The sequence below is a fragment of the Nyctereutes procyonoides genome, unplaced genomic scaffold, assembly GCF_905146905.1.
Source record: "Nyctereutes procyonoides isolate TBG_1078 unplaced genomic scaffold, NYPRO_anot_genome, whole genome shotgun sequence".
Classification (NCBI taxonomy): Eukaryota; Metazoa; Chordata; class Mammalia; order Carnivora; family Canidae; genus Nyctereutes; species Nyctereutes procyonoides.
Genome location: NW_026575048.1, coordinates 30,399,803 through 30,412,515, shown reverse-complemented (window position 1 = coordinate 30,412,515; position 12,713 = coordinate 30,399,803).

Here is a 12,713-nt window from a genome sequence, read left to right as displayed (position 1 = left end):
GGACACTCTACCCTCGTTCAGCTGCCCATAGTCCTTTCCTGCTTGGCCCAGCAGAGGAATAATCATCACATGTCATATTTGCAAACCATTAGAGGAGTAACAAAAGCAACTTCACTGTTTGGCCTGATAGCTTAACATCTGTTTTTCCACTTGTTTGAGAATTACCCAGAACATCATCAAAATTTATACAATATAAAATCACCAGTGGTGTATGGAGAACATACAAGGTGTATTTATTTCACAGGCAATCAGGGTTCTACAAACTTCATCACTTCAATTACCTAAGTTGTTGAAATAAAAAAAAAAAAACAACAACCTTTTTTTAAGGAGCAGCACGCTAATTTATAATTTAAAGAATATGCAAATATAACTGTTTTCTTCACTAATATTTTAATTATCTTTGATTGTTCCTTTGAAGGATGAAAATTTTAGAAGTACATGCTCCTTATTTCTTTTGAGCCTTTTATCTTGTGCCTTCCTTTGCTGAAATTTTTAGGGAAAGATATTTGAAACTGTCATTATCAGTATTGTAGGCTCCAGGGGAAGAGGGAGAATGTTGCAACTAATGTCAATGTGGGGGGGGGGGAATAGCTGGAATGGGGGGAATTGCAGAAGACTCCTCCCCCAGGAGTGGAATCCGTGGTTCAAACCATTAAGCCAGGGGAGTGGTGCTGAGTGTGATCCAGACTGAGCAGGTCCATGGGAGATTCTGTTGGAATTGAGCAGGTAAAGCAGAGGGCAGGATTTCTGATAGTTTGGTTGCTCTATGTATATTTAATATGTTTATCCAACATGTCCATCTGTCCTGGGGAAGAGACTGGAATGAACAGGGCCCCAGCCAATTGGATCAGAGCTTAGGAATGGGCCCTAGTCCCAACAGGGTGCTGGAGAGGGAATTGGAACCAGAAATCATGGCAGAGAACAGTCAGACAGATGGACCATATGTGGTTGCTTATGATAGGAAGACTAGACGGCAGCTCCTACTTCTGTGGATTCCCAAAGGCAGACTCATTCTTGCCAGGAGCACTGGACACTGAGGATGGGGTTCTTCCCAGCTCCCTCTCAACAGTAGGGAAGACTCTGCATGCATTGTAAGCCTGGCCTTGCATCGGCTCAGCGACCAGGCTGAATGAGCCTATAGATCTTAGAGCTCCTTTCTTCCTATTCTGAAAAGCTTTCTTTTCTCTCTCCCTTCTTATCTATCCACAGATGTTATTATCTTACATTGACAGTTCTCACTCTACAGGTTTCAAAGCAATTTCATACATACTTGCCTGGAACAGAATCTGATTCCAGCCCAAAAGATGAGTAAAGGAGGACCTACTACAGACAAGGAAATGGAAAATAGTAATTTGACCAAGGTCACACAGTTAACCCTGTTATTTTGCTCCCTACTCAATATAGTACTATCCACATTCTGAGATAAGTTCCAAGGATATCTATGGGAAACTTTTGATCCAGAAAGCCAGGATTGTGGTGAATTCCATGTTGGGCACTGGAAGCCTTACCTGGGTGAGTTCCCTGAGCCCTTGCTTCTTGGGTCGGTAGTCCCCTAACTGGGCTTTTCCAGCCTATGATAGCTCTTTCTGGAATATACCTGCCTAGCTTCATCAGGCCTACCTGTTCCTCTCTCCCTTAAATGATACTTCTGTATTTGGACCTAGCTCCTCACAATGTGTCTGCAAAGCCTATACCTGCCTGTCTCATTTGTGTAAGGAAGTGGCGGACTAATGATCTCTAGACCCTTTAGCGCTAAAGGCCTGGGGGAGCAAACACTTGGGTAATAAGTACTTCCTGCCTCACATTTTATTCCCTTTCATGAAGAATTCCTTGTGTGTCCTTTTTGGTGATTTAAAAATTATGTCTCTTTTGTAGATGGTCGTCTTGCTGTTATGATATCTTTCTCCAAGAGTCTTTACTCTGTGGGGCATGAAAGTAAATTTCCATGCCACACACATGAGTGCTAAAGGGTGACAATTAATTCATTTAAAGTCACAGGCCAAATCAGAGATGAGACAGAAAGAGACTCTAAATCTTTTTCCTTCCGAACTCTGTCTTCTCTAAAATGACAGGCAACACTGGAGAGCCTGGATTTCTCATCTATTCAGCGGGGACAAAGAGCTAGTTATAAATCTCCTGCAGTAAAAAAACGTTGAGAAAATGATCAAAAGAGGCATAATGCTACCAATCATTCTTTTCTCATCATCCTTGGTCTCCTTTCCTAACATGTAAAGCAAGTGCTCAGGGAAGACATTAAGGGTGGGGCGGTCACAGTGTAGAGTTTTACCAAACGCTCAGCTTCACGGCCTTCACCCTCCCACTGCCTAGTTCCAAAGGTACCTAGAACCCTGCATCTCTGATCTTGGCTAGGGGCCCAGGATGGGCCTCAGATAGGGATACTAGTCATGGAATAAGTAAATACATCTGTGCTGTAGCCTGAGCATTGGCTGCAGGGGTCTCAGGAGCTCATGGCTCTTTGTGTTTGAAAGTGGACCAGATAGGCTTTGACATGGGTGATAATGATATACTCTCCTTATCACTATGTCTTAGGTCAGGTACCCTGGAAGCTGGGCCCCAGGTGAGGATTCACAGACATATAACTTGCAGGGTGATGAAAGGGAGTGAGGGAAGCAGAAAGAACTAAGTAAGGATGTCAGCCCAGCTGCAGTCTAGCTTCAATCTGATCCCAAAGGAGCATGGATTATAGGATTGTATCACAGAGCTCGTCCCACCTTGAGACGAGGGCTGCAGCTATTCATACAGAGGGCTCTTGCGCTTCAAGCAGACATTGGTCAAATGCCCTAACAGAGGTGATGGTGTAATCTCCAGACCAGGGGCTCCGATGCAGTGGAAAGAAATTCTCCACCAAAGTCCCTCTAGTACGTGATGAATGGTGATCATCACGGGCCATTTGGCAGAGCTGAGGCCATAAAAATACCAGTCATATTTTGGCTTCTTGGTACGAGACTAAACAGGTCTTATTGGGAAATTGATCTAGGTTTTTTGAGTCCTGAAGCTTATTACAATTTGGGGAGTCTTCTCTAAGGAAAGGGACACAAAATTAGGTTCACAGCCTGTGCAGGTGGTAGTAATGAAGGAAAGTCAGAAGTAAGGCAGGCAGGGACAAGGAGTCCCCCTGCCCTAAGAGGAAACCACCCTTAAAAGGATTTTATACCACCCTGGAGGGAGCCCTCCACCCTTTCCCACATGATAGGTACATGACAAAAACCTGATTGGGTGACAGGCGCGTAGAGGATTAATCAGATTAAAACAGCCTGCCAACAAGCCCATTAAAACCCCTAGATCTAAACGTCAAATCTGCAACCCTCTCAGGTCCCCTCTCTCTCTTTGGGAGCTTTGTATTGTCACTCAATAAACTTTGCTTTGCTGCCCACCACTCTGTGTCTGGTCTACTTCTTCATTCTTTGAAGCAGAGTGATCAAAGAACTGTGGCACCAAAGGAAAAGAAATCGTACAACAGTAGGTCCTGAAACTAAAGCTTTGTCAGTTCCATCCATCTCTGGGTGTTTTAGTTCCTTTGTGCAGAAGAGAAGACTGAGGATCAGAGTTGAAGTGAAATTACCCAAGCACATCAACCAAGGAAGTGGCTGGAGCTGGAGCTCTATCCTTTGGGCTCAGAGTTCAGAGCCTGCTCTGTGATAACACCAGTCAAGTCCACAGCAAGAGGGCTGCTGGGAGTGTCAGGAGATAACAAATGAGAACATGCTTTGTAAGCTCTCCTTGAAGGGTCATGTGGCTATCAGGCATTATGATTCAGTGGTCAATCGACCTAGGAGGGGGATCCCTGGGTGGCGCAGCGGTTTGGCGCCTGCCTTTGGCCCAGGGCGCGATCCTGGAGACCCGGGATCGAATCCCACATCGGGCTCCCGGTGCATGGAGCCTGCTTCTCCCTCTGCCTATGTCTCTGCCTCTCTCTCTTTCTCTCTCTGTGACTATCATAAATAAATAAAAATTAAAAAAAAAAATCGACCTAGGAGATGGGATGTTGTCAACTTGAATAATTTGGTCAAAGTATATATTCTCTCCTGAGTTTTCCACATTGGCTTGCTAGATTTGTACAAATAGCGAATATCTCTGGTTTGATTCAAAGTTGTAAGCTCCCAAAATTGGCGTGGGTAACTGATAAATCTCCCAGGCTGTGGTGACTTGCCTAACCATGAGAACAGAACACAGAAACTTTATCATAGAAAACAAAAGCATTTCTCCTTATCACTCTTACCAGAATGAATAGTTGATAAACACTCAACGGTTCCTTAAGAGACCAGGCTGAGGAGATAAGAGAAGTAAGGGTGTGGTCCCCTGAATTTATGGTGCAGAGCCATAATAGAGTAGGTTTCTAAAAACATTGTCTTTGTCCAAAAACTGTTACCAATGGTCACAGTTAACTCTAGATTCTGGATGTAGAGTTTATGCCCAGTGGGTTTTTCTTCACCCAAATTTCATTAGCAATGGGTTGGAAGGGCCAACTGATTCCCTGAAGGTAACTGAGGGTCAATAAACTGGGATTATGTTGAGCCCAATCTAGCTCATTTGCACTAAAATGTCTATGGAGAATAAAGGCATGAAGGCTTGAGAGTTGCCCTGTTCTATTTATATTGCTGACCTGTGCACCTTGCATGAGTAGAAATTACTAGTGGCATGCTCTTTCTCCATCATCTCCTAGCCTTTCTAGGTTTTCCTACAGCAAGGTCATTTCTCTTAAGTGTGTCTCAACTCTTGCGGCTCCAGTGCTGGGGGTGGGAGTGGGCCTCTCACCACTTTGTTGATAGAACTACTCTCTGCTTGGACTTGGAGAAGTTCTTCAGGGCCATAAAGGGTAAGGAGGGGTAGAGGAATGGGTGTGGGCAGGAGCCGATGGGTACAATGAAGCACAGAACATGAGGAAACTGGCTTTTCAAAATCTGGGATTTTAGGATCTTGTTGCTTTGAAATGCAACTTTCATTGCCCAGACAGTACAAAGAAGATCAACCCCTTGAAACAGAAGTGAGCCATTCACTGAGGCTGATATGTGAGCCAGAGGGAACGACATCTTTGGAACTTCCCTAACTTTTTTGCACCCCAGAATTCTAGGTCAAGGGCTGCAGCCAAGAGTCACTTAGATGTTACATTTAATGAGGTATTTGACTATTTACTTTAGAGAAGCAATAACCCCAAAGCCAGTTGTAAGGAACTCCTAAATTAGAATGTGTGCTGTTTAGACTTCTGTGTGTGGCATGTGACACTGCTTGCTACTGCCAAAAAGGAAAAAACAAGAAAACCAATTGATTTCCGCTTTCCCTCAGAACAGAAAATGCACAAACATGGGTGAGAAAATGCACAAACGTGAGTTAGAAAGTCTGGACTTTCTATCTGTGCTAACTTTCTAACATTGGCCAAGATCAATAAAAAGGAAACCATTCTCATCAGTAAAATGGAAGGGACAAAGGGAGTTTCTGTATCTGAAAAGAGAGAGGGTATGAGGATTGATGAAAAATTAGTGAAGTGTAAGAGAATTTCTACGGGAAATAGTAGGCTTCAGGTGAACTCACAGGCATGACCCCTCTATTGTCCCCACATTTCCATTTCCTGCTAACACCAATCCCGCCAATCCCATTGAAATGGGTCAAGTGGCCACAATGCTCATCCTATGGGCTCTACTCCCCTCAGCACTCCTTGGATAGTAGTGAAAGTTGCAGCCAGTATTTGTTGAGTATGTGCAAGGAGCTTTATCAGTATGTGTTAAGAGCTTTATCTCACTTATTTCTCACGATAAGCCTTTGTGGTATAATTATTTTTTAGATGTGGGAACTCAGGGGTTTAAGTCATTTGCCCAAGACTATACTGCTAACAGAAATATAGGTTTTCTCTTTTGCTATGTGTTCTCATTCACTCTGGCTCCATCTTTTCATTGTTGCTGTTAATTTGGTCTTCTGGTCTTTTTCTGAGGTTTCCTTCTTAGCTGACTGTTAATTTCATTGGCATATCTACAAGCTCAAATGGATCCAGTGAAATAAATCCTATTAGACTCTACGAAAAGAACGAATTGTGCCTGTCATGTCATGGCTATATCCTCTGACACATAGTAGATGCTCTGTACATACTTGTCATATGAAATATTTGTTATTGAAAAAATTATATGTCCATAGGGATCTGCTTTTGGGCTGAGGTCAGGCTTCTTGAAGCTCTGGGTCTGGGTTGATGGTTCCTAGGAGGTATTCTCTGGGATTTGAAGGTCTAGTCAGGCAGATCATCACCTCAGGGCAGCCCTGATAGAACTACATAGGCAGGTTCCATCCAGAATGTATGGCTGGGTTCTGAAGACTGCATGCAAATATCATAAGGTGGTATAATTATTCAAAAAAGGTATGTATGCCTGTGGTCTTAAGTCCAGAATGAAATTTCTCCTAAGAATCCTCATAAAGAGAGTCTTGCAAGACAGTTATACCATGTTTTCAATGACATCCATGAAGGAAATACCATGGAGATATTCTGTGACTCTTTCCAGTAGCTAACTTCAGTAGAGGTGGATGGTAGTTTCCAGAAGTACAATCAGAAGTCGGTAGGCCCAACCCTTGGATGCCACAGAAGAGGCAGCCTTCCTCCTGTTTTACTTAGCTCCCTGGCTGATTCCTTGTAGGGGGTTTACCCTCTGGGAGTAGTTGGGTACCCTGGGGAGACTTCACTCTTGGATAGGTCTAAAGGCAGCACTAGAAATTTATTTATTTTTATTTATTTATTTTAAAGATTTTATTTATTTATTAATGAGAGACACATAGAGAGAGAGAGAGGTAGAGACACAGGCAGAGGGAGAAGCAGACTCCATGCAGGGAGCCTGATGTGGGACTTGAGCCTGATGTGGGACTTGACCCCAGGACTCCAGGATCACGCTCTGGGCCAAAGGCAAGCACCAAACCGCTGAGCCACCCAGGGATCCCAGCATTAGAAGTTTAAACAGACATTCTCATAAATCCTGACACAAACTAATCCCGAAATATGCTGGTTCTAAAAGACCATTTATTTCACTTGGAGGGAGCCAAAATAAGAAATAATAATATTTGCTTTCTAAATAAGATGATGGAAAAATGCAAAACAACCCAGCAACAGCCACCCAGTTTGCTGCTGGAGCCCTTTGTTTACATGCAAATTTAAGACAAACCCTGCCCAGTAAAGAGAAAGGGACAGCGCAGGACCTAGTCCCCCAGAAAGGCAAGTTTTCATTCTCTCTGGCGTGCTTAGCTAATGCCGAAGGGTTTTGGAAAAGCCACTTATTCAGAATTAACACTTAGAAAAATTTTCTGGCCCAGGGGGAGTCTTACAATTTTCTGTGGTGCGGCAAAACAAATTTCAGACCTTATCATTTTGTCATTTGAAGTCCCTAAATCGAGAGCCAGTGTGATTAGGAACACTGGCAGAGTTGCAGGGAAAAAGCTCTCTCCTAAGACCTCGTTGTGTTCCAGGGAGCTTGCCAGTTCTGCCTGTCTGTCCGGCAAGAGATTGTGTAATGCCAACACTCCTGGGAGCCTACAGAACAGAACGGCTCAAAGAGCCTGCCTGGTGCTTTAACCTAGCCCCGCCTGGTCCTCCAAAGAAGCTCTTCATTGTCCCTCTGTAGAACCAGCTTGGATGACATCCCACTGGATTTAAAGCTATAAACCACCTGCCTGCTGCCATACGTGGCTCAAACATCACCCCTTTCTCCTTTGTGCAAGTCAGGACTTCTGAGCTGCTTAGCGTTGCACATCCCAAGGTGGACAGGACCCGAGGGTGTGACCTCGGAGTACAGCATTGGCAAATGTAGGTTCCACTGAAGCAGGAGCCCCTGACTGGAGCTGGTGACAGACACCAGGATGGGATGACTGCTCCCTCAAGGAGATGGTGGGGGAGTTGGGTAGCTTCAATTCCCCTTGGAGCACCAGAATTACCTCTAAATTATAATCTCTGGGAGAGCCAGAAGTCCCTGTCCCAAAGACTTTATCTTTTTTTTTTTTAAAGATTTTATTTATTTATTCATGAGAGACATAGAGAGAGAGAGAGAGAGGCAGAGACACAGGCAGAGGGAGAAGCAGGCTCCACGCAGGGAGCCTGACGTGGGACTGGGTCCCGGGTCTCCAGGATCATGCCCCAGGCTGAAGGCGGCGCTAAACCGCTGAACCACCTGGGCTGCCCAAAGACTTTATCTTTTAATTATGTCCACTGATAGGACTCTTGACTTGCACAAAGGAGGAAAAGGCTGGGTCAGGGATGGGGGTGGCTAGAGGCCCGGGTGGACAAGGCTTAGGCTAGAATAGAGAGGTAGAAGAGGTTGAAAGAGAAACATTTTGTTTCCAGACTGCACTGCCTCCCATGTGCCAGTAAGACAAAACAATGCATCTGGGTCCCTCTGTGTCATCAGTGGGTTGGGAAGGAAAAGGGTAGAACGAAGAAAGGAAAAGGAGAAAAATGAAGCTCTCAGTGGGGCTGGGGGTGGGGCTGGGGCTGGCCTCAGCCAGTGTTTGGGGGCGTGTGCCCTTGCCCCCTCCAGCCATGGGCTGCTGACCAAGGTGCGTGGATGTGTCTGAAGGTGCAGGTGGTGGGGTGGAGTGGAAGGGGTGCTGGCCTGGTTGGCAGGTCTGGTCCCTGTCCCGCAGTACCTGGCTGGGTCATCTCTAGGGTTTCTTCACCATAACAGGAGTGGGTGGTGGAATGGGACAGTTCTTGAGTTATGAGTTGGTGATTGATGTGACTGCCCTGCCATTCCACCATCAGCGGGGAGCAACAGCCCACCCAGAAGACGTCCTAAGGAACCCAAGGGAGCAGCTGGCTGGAGAGGCCTCTGTCACCCTTCATTCCCAGGCTGGGCCCTCACTACGGCAGCAAGTTTTAGGAGAAGTGCTTGGAGACCGCTGCTAGTCTTAATTCTTTGCTTTAACCTTGAGATAAGAACGCCTTTGTTTGAGTCTCAAGCAAGTCTCAAGTTATGTAACTCACTTTTAATAAAACTCTCCCTGACTGCTTTATATTCAGGCTTTTAGCTGCCCTGGTTTGAAGCTTTAATTGAATAGGTGGCCTTGTATTTATGCTAAGTTTTTTGTCTTTGTCTTTCAGATCTTGACAGGATAATCACATTGGTTTGTTTAGTAAACACTGAGGCCGGCTCTACCACCCAGCTGCCTGGCACCAGGCCTGTGACTGCCCTGGGAAAGCTTTGCTCCTAGCACAGGGCTTCAGGAAGAGTTTTCAGGGGAAGGAGTTCCAACCAAGCCACATCCACCTCCTTGCCAAACCTGTAGCCCCTGAGAGAACCAGAGGATTTTGTTCTCTTTTGTGGAGCAAACCCCAGGGATAAGTCATTGGTTACTCCTTTACAGTGTGTCAACCTTGGTGCCCTTTCACCGTAATTCCCTTCCTCTACCTGTGGTTCTTTTAAGGTCTTCATAATACTTTCTGCTATTTGAAATTAGCTATTTACTCACTTTTGTTTATAATTAGAGCCGTGCTACACCTTGCACTGGAGTGTGAGCTCCCCACGAGAGCAGGGGAGCCACCTGGCAGTGCCTGCACTTTGTATTGGAATCATGCACAACGACTCCACCAACGGCTGCTTACCGATCACCCAGTATTTACCAGGCCCTGGGCATACTGGGATGGATGTGGACATAAATTAAAAAGAAAAAAAATGCTTAGAGGTATTTTGTCCAAACTAGAAGCTTCCTCAAACATTCATGTTCTCTCCTGCTGAACATTTGGGAGATTGCCATCCACTGATTCACTACTTGATGTGCTAGATCCTGGGATAGGGCAAGAGAATGCAGGAGATGAATATGCACTGTTCTCCAGGAATCTACTGGGCCAGTGTGCTGCGGAGGGGGTGTGAGGAGAATAGTCATGTAAAGAGTAACTGATTACACTGAGGTTGGTGTCTTCATTGAGTGATGCTTTCAGTGTCTTGGGAGCAGTAATTGGAGAAGGGCAAGAGGACTCCAGTTTTGTAGAGTATGGGTGCAACAAGGGTTTGACAGGAGAAGGGGGAAGAGCATTCAGGCACGAGGAATAACATGTATAAAAATACAGAGCCAAGAAAGGATTTACTGGTTGCCAGAACAGGAGCACGTTGCTGAAGATTTTTATAGGTGTGGGGAGGTAGTGGAGGCAGAGGAGGGAGAAGGTTAGAGAAGCCACGGAGAATGAGGCTGGGAAGGTTAGCCAGGGTCAGACTGTGAAAAGTTTGGTCCCAGGGCTTAGTCAGGCAAAGGGAAGTAAGTAGGGCAGCCCACAGAAATGTTGATCTCAGGCTTCCCAGCTGGTTGAAATGAACCCTGAGTAGTCAAAAGGAGGCATATTTACAAACCTCTGGGTTCTGACTTGTTGCTGAAGTTCTGATTCTAGAAATTTGCAATAACATTTGGACACATTCAGGGGTAGAGATAGGTTTGGGGAGATATTTTGAAGAAAAAGAATACCAAATTGTATTACAAAATGCTGAAGTACCTCCAGGGGCCTTGGAAGAGCCTTGTACAAGTGGGGCATTCTGAAGCTTACCCCTCACCAGCTTCAAAGTGAATCCATGTCTGAAACCTGAGTGGTGTTTATCTGAAATACTGCAAGTCAGAGGAAGGCCTGATTTTATGGTTTCACAGCTATTTCCCTGGGAGAAAAGTCTTTTGCTGCCGGTTCTTCCTCTGCTTTAAACGAATCCTGGTCCTGTGCCCTCATTTCTACCTACATCCTTTCCCTAAGTGACCAGCTTCTAGCACAATCCATGATGTCTTCTGTGCTCTGGCCTCTGCCTGCCTGTCAGGCCATCTTTCCTTTCTCTCTCTGCTCTAACCACAGGGGCTCTCTCTTTGGTCCTCACACACACATGAAGCGTCCTCCCATCTCAGCACCTTTGGCTCTGCTGTCCCCTGTGCCTGGAGCATTCTGCCTCCAGAGCTTCCTATTCCCTTTGAGGACACAGCCTCAAAGACCTCCTTTCAGGGAGGCTGTCCTTGGTCATCCAACCTAATGGAATCTCCTAGTCACTCTCTGTTGCACTGCTTTCTTTATTTTCTTCATAGCACTTTTTAATTAGCCAAACTTATTTATTTATTATTGAAGTATAGTTAATATGCAATGTTATATTAGTTTCAAGTGTGCAACATAGTGATTCCACAATTCTATACATTAATCAATGCTCACCATGATCACTGTAGTCACCATCTGTCACCACACAATGTTATGACAATATTACTGACCATCAAAGTCATCTTATTTTTTGTTTGGCCTTTTGCTATCTTATGTATAAAGATCTCACTACATAAGCTGTTTGAGTGCTGGGACCTTGTTTGTCTTGCTCACTGTGCTATATTCTCATCCCCTGGACCCCTGACTTTAAAACAACAGAGTTTACTGACAGCATTCTTACACAAATATAATCCTTTGCATTTGTGTGGCGCTTTCTAGTTTCCAAAAACCTTTTATATACATAGTCTCACTTTTACCTCAAGACAACCCAATGACGTAAGTAGGATTGTTATGGCTCCATCTTAAACATGAGTAAATTGAAATTTGAGGGGTAGAATGACTGGTTACAATTTTCCGGCTAAATAGAGACAGCCCCAGGTCCCCTTCTATCAAGACCAACTCTCTTTTCATTTTGGCTCAGATTCTGCTAAGACTTGTTTCTTCTCCTGTTCCTCAGAGCAAAGGAATCCATCCATGTAAGGATTGAGAAAGCACCTGTCCCCGTCCCTCTGAAAGGAAAGGAAAGGAGAGCTTGGCTTCCACATAAAGATTTATGGCAGACAGTCTAAACTTTACCTGTGGGCTGAGCAGAGGATGAGAATGAGAATGATTTCCTTTGGATAATAACAACCCATTCCCTATGTGCAGCAGAATTTTGTTACCTATCATGAAAATTTAAAGGGACTAGAATTTTCATTTTGATTTAACATTGAAAGCATCAACTGCCAGGCAATTTCACATATTTTACCCTTAAAGGCAAACCTATTAGATGGTGATTGAAGAATGAAAGCCAAACTTGCTATTTTTAAAAATAGAGATATGACAAGTAATGTTTTTCTAAAATTGTCTAGAGAATCAGTCACAGAACAGGGAGTTCAGAAACTTGCAATTCCTGATCCCAGTCAAAGACTGCCGGAAGTAAATTTCTACAACTCTTCTGGGCTTCAATTCTCCATTAGTAGAATGTTTAGAAAATATCGATGCATTTAAAATACTCAATGTGACCCTTGTATGGATTTATTTATTGACAAATTATGTAGAAATGTGTGCAAATCACATAGAGCTCAGTGATTTTGCACAAAGTGAACACTCATGTGACTCATGTGATCACCTCCCAGATCAAGAAATAAATCATGATCAGCACCCCAGAGTCTTCCTCTTGCTTGTCATTCAAACGACTATCCTTTCTGAGCAAAGATAACCACTATCTTTAGTTCTACCACAATAGATTAGTTTTTCTGCTTTTGAACTTTATACCAATGCAATCATATTGTATTAGTTGTCTTTTTTTTTTTTTTGGTCTGTCTTTTTTTGCTCACATTATGTTGGTAAGACTCATTCATATTGTTCGGTATGGTTTGTTTATTCCCAGGCTCTTTAGTAGCTTATTGCCTGAGTATGCTGCTTAACTATTCTGCTACTGATGGCCATTTTGGTTGTTTCCAGTTTGGGGCTATTTTATGAATAGTGTAGCTGTGACCATTTTTATATATGTATTTTGGTGAAAATA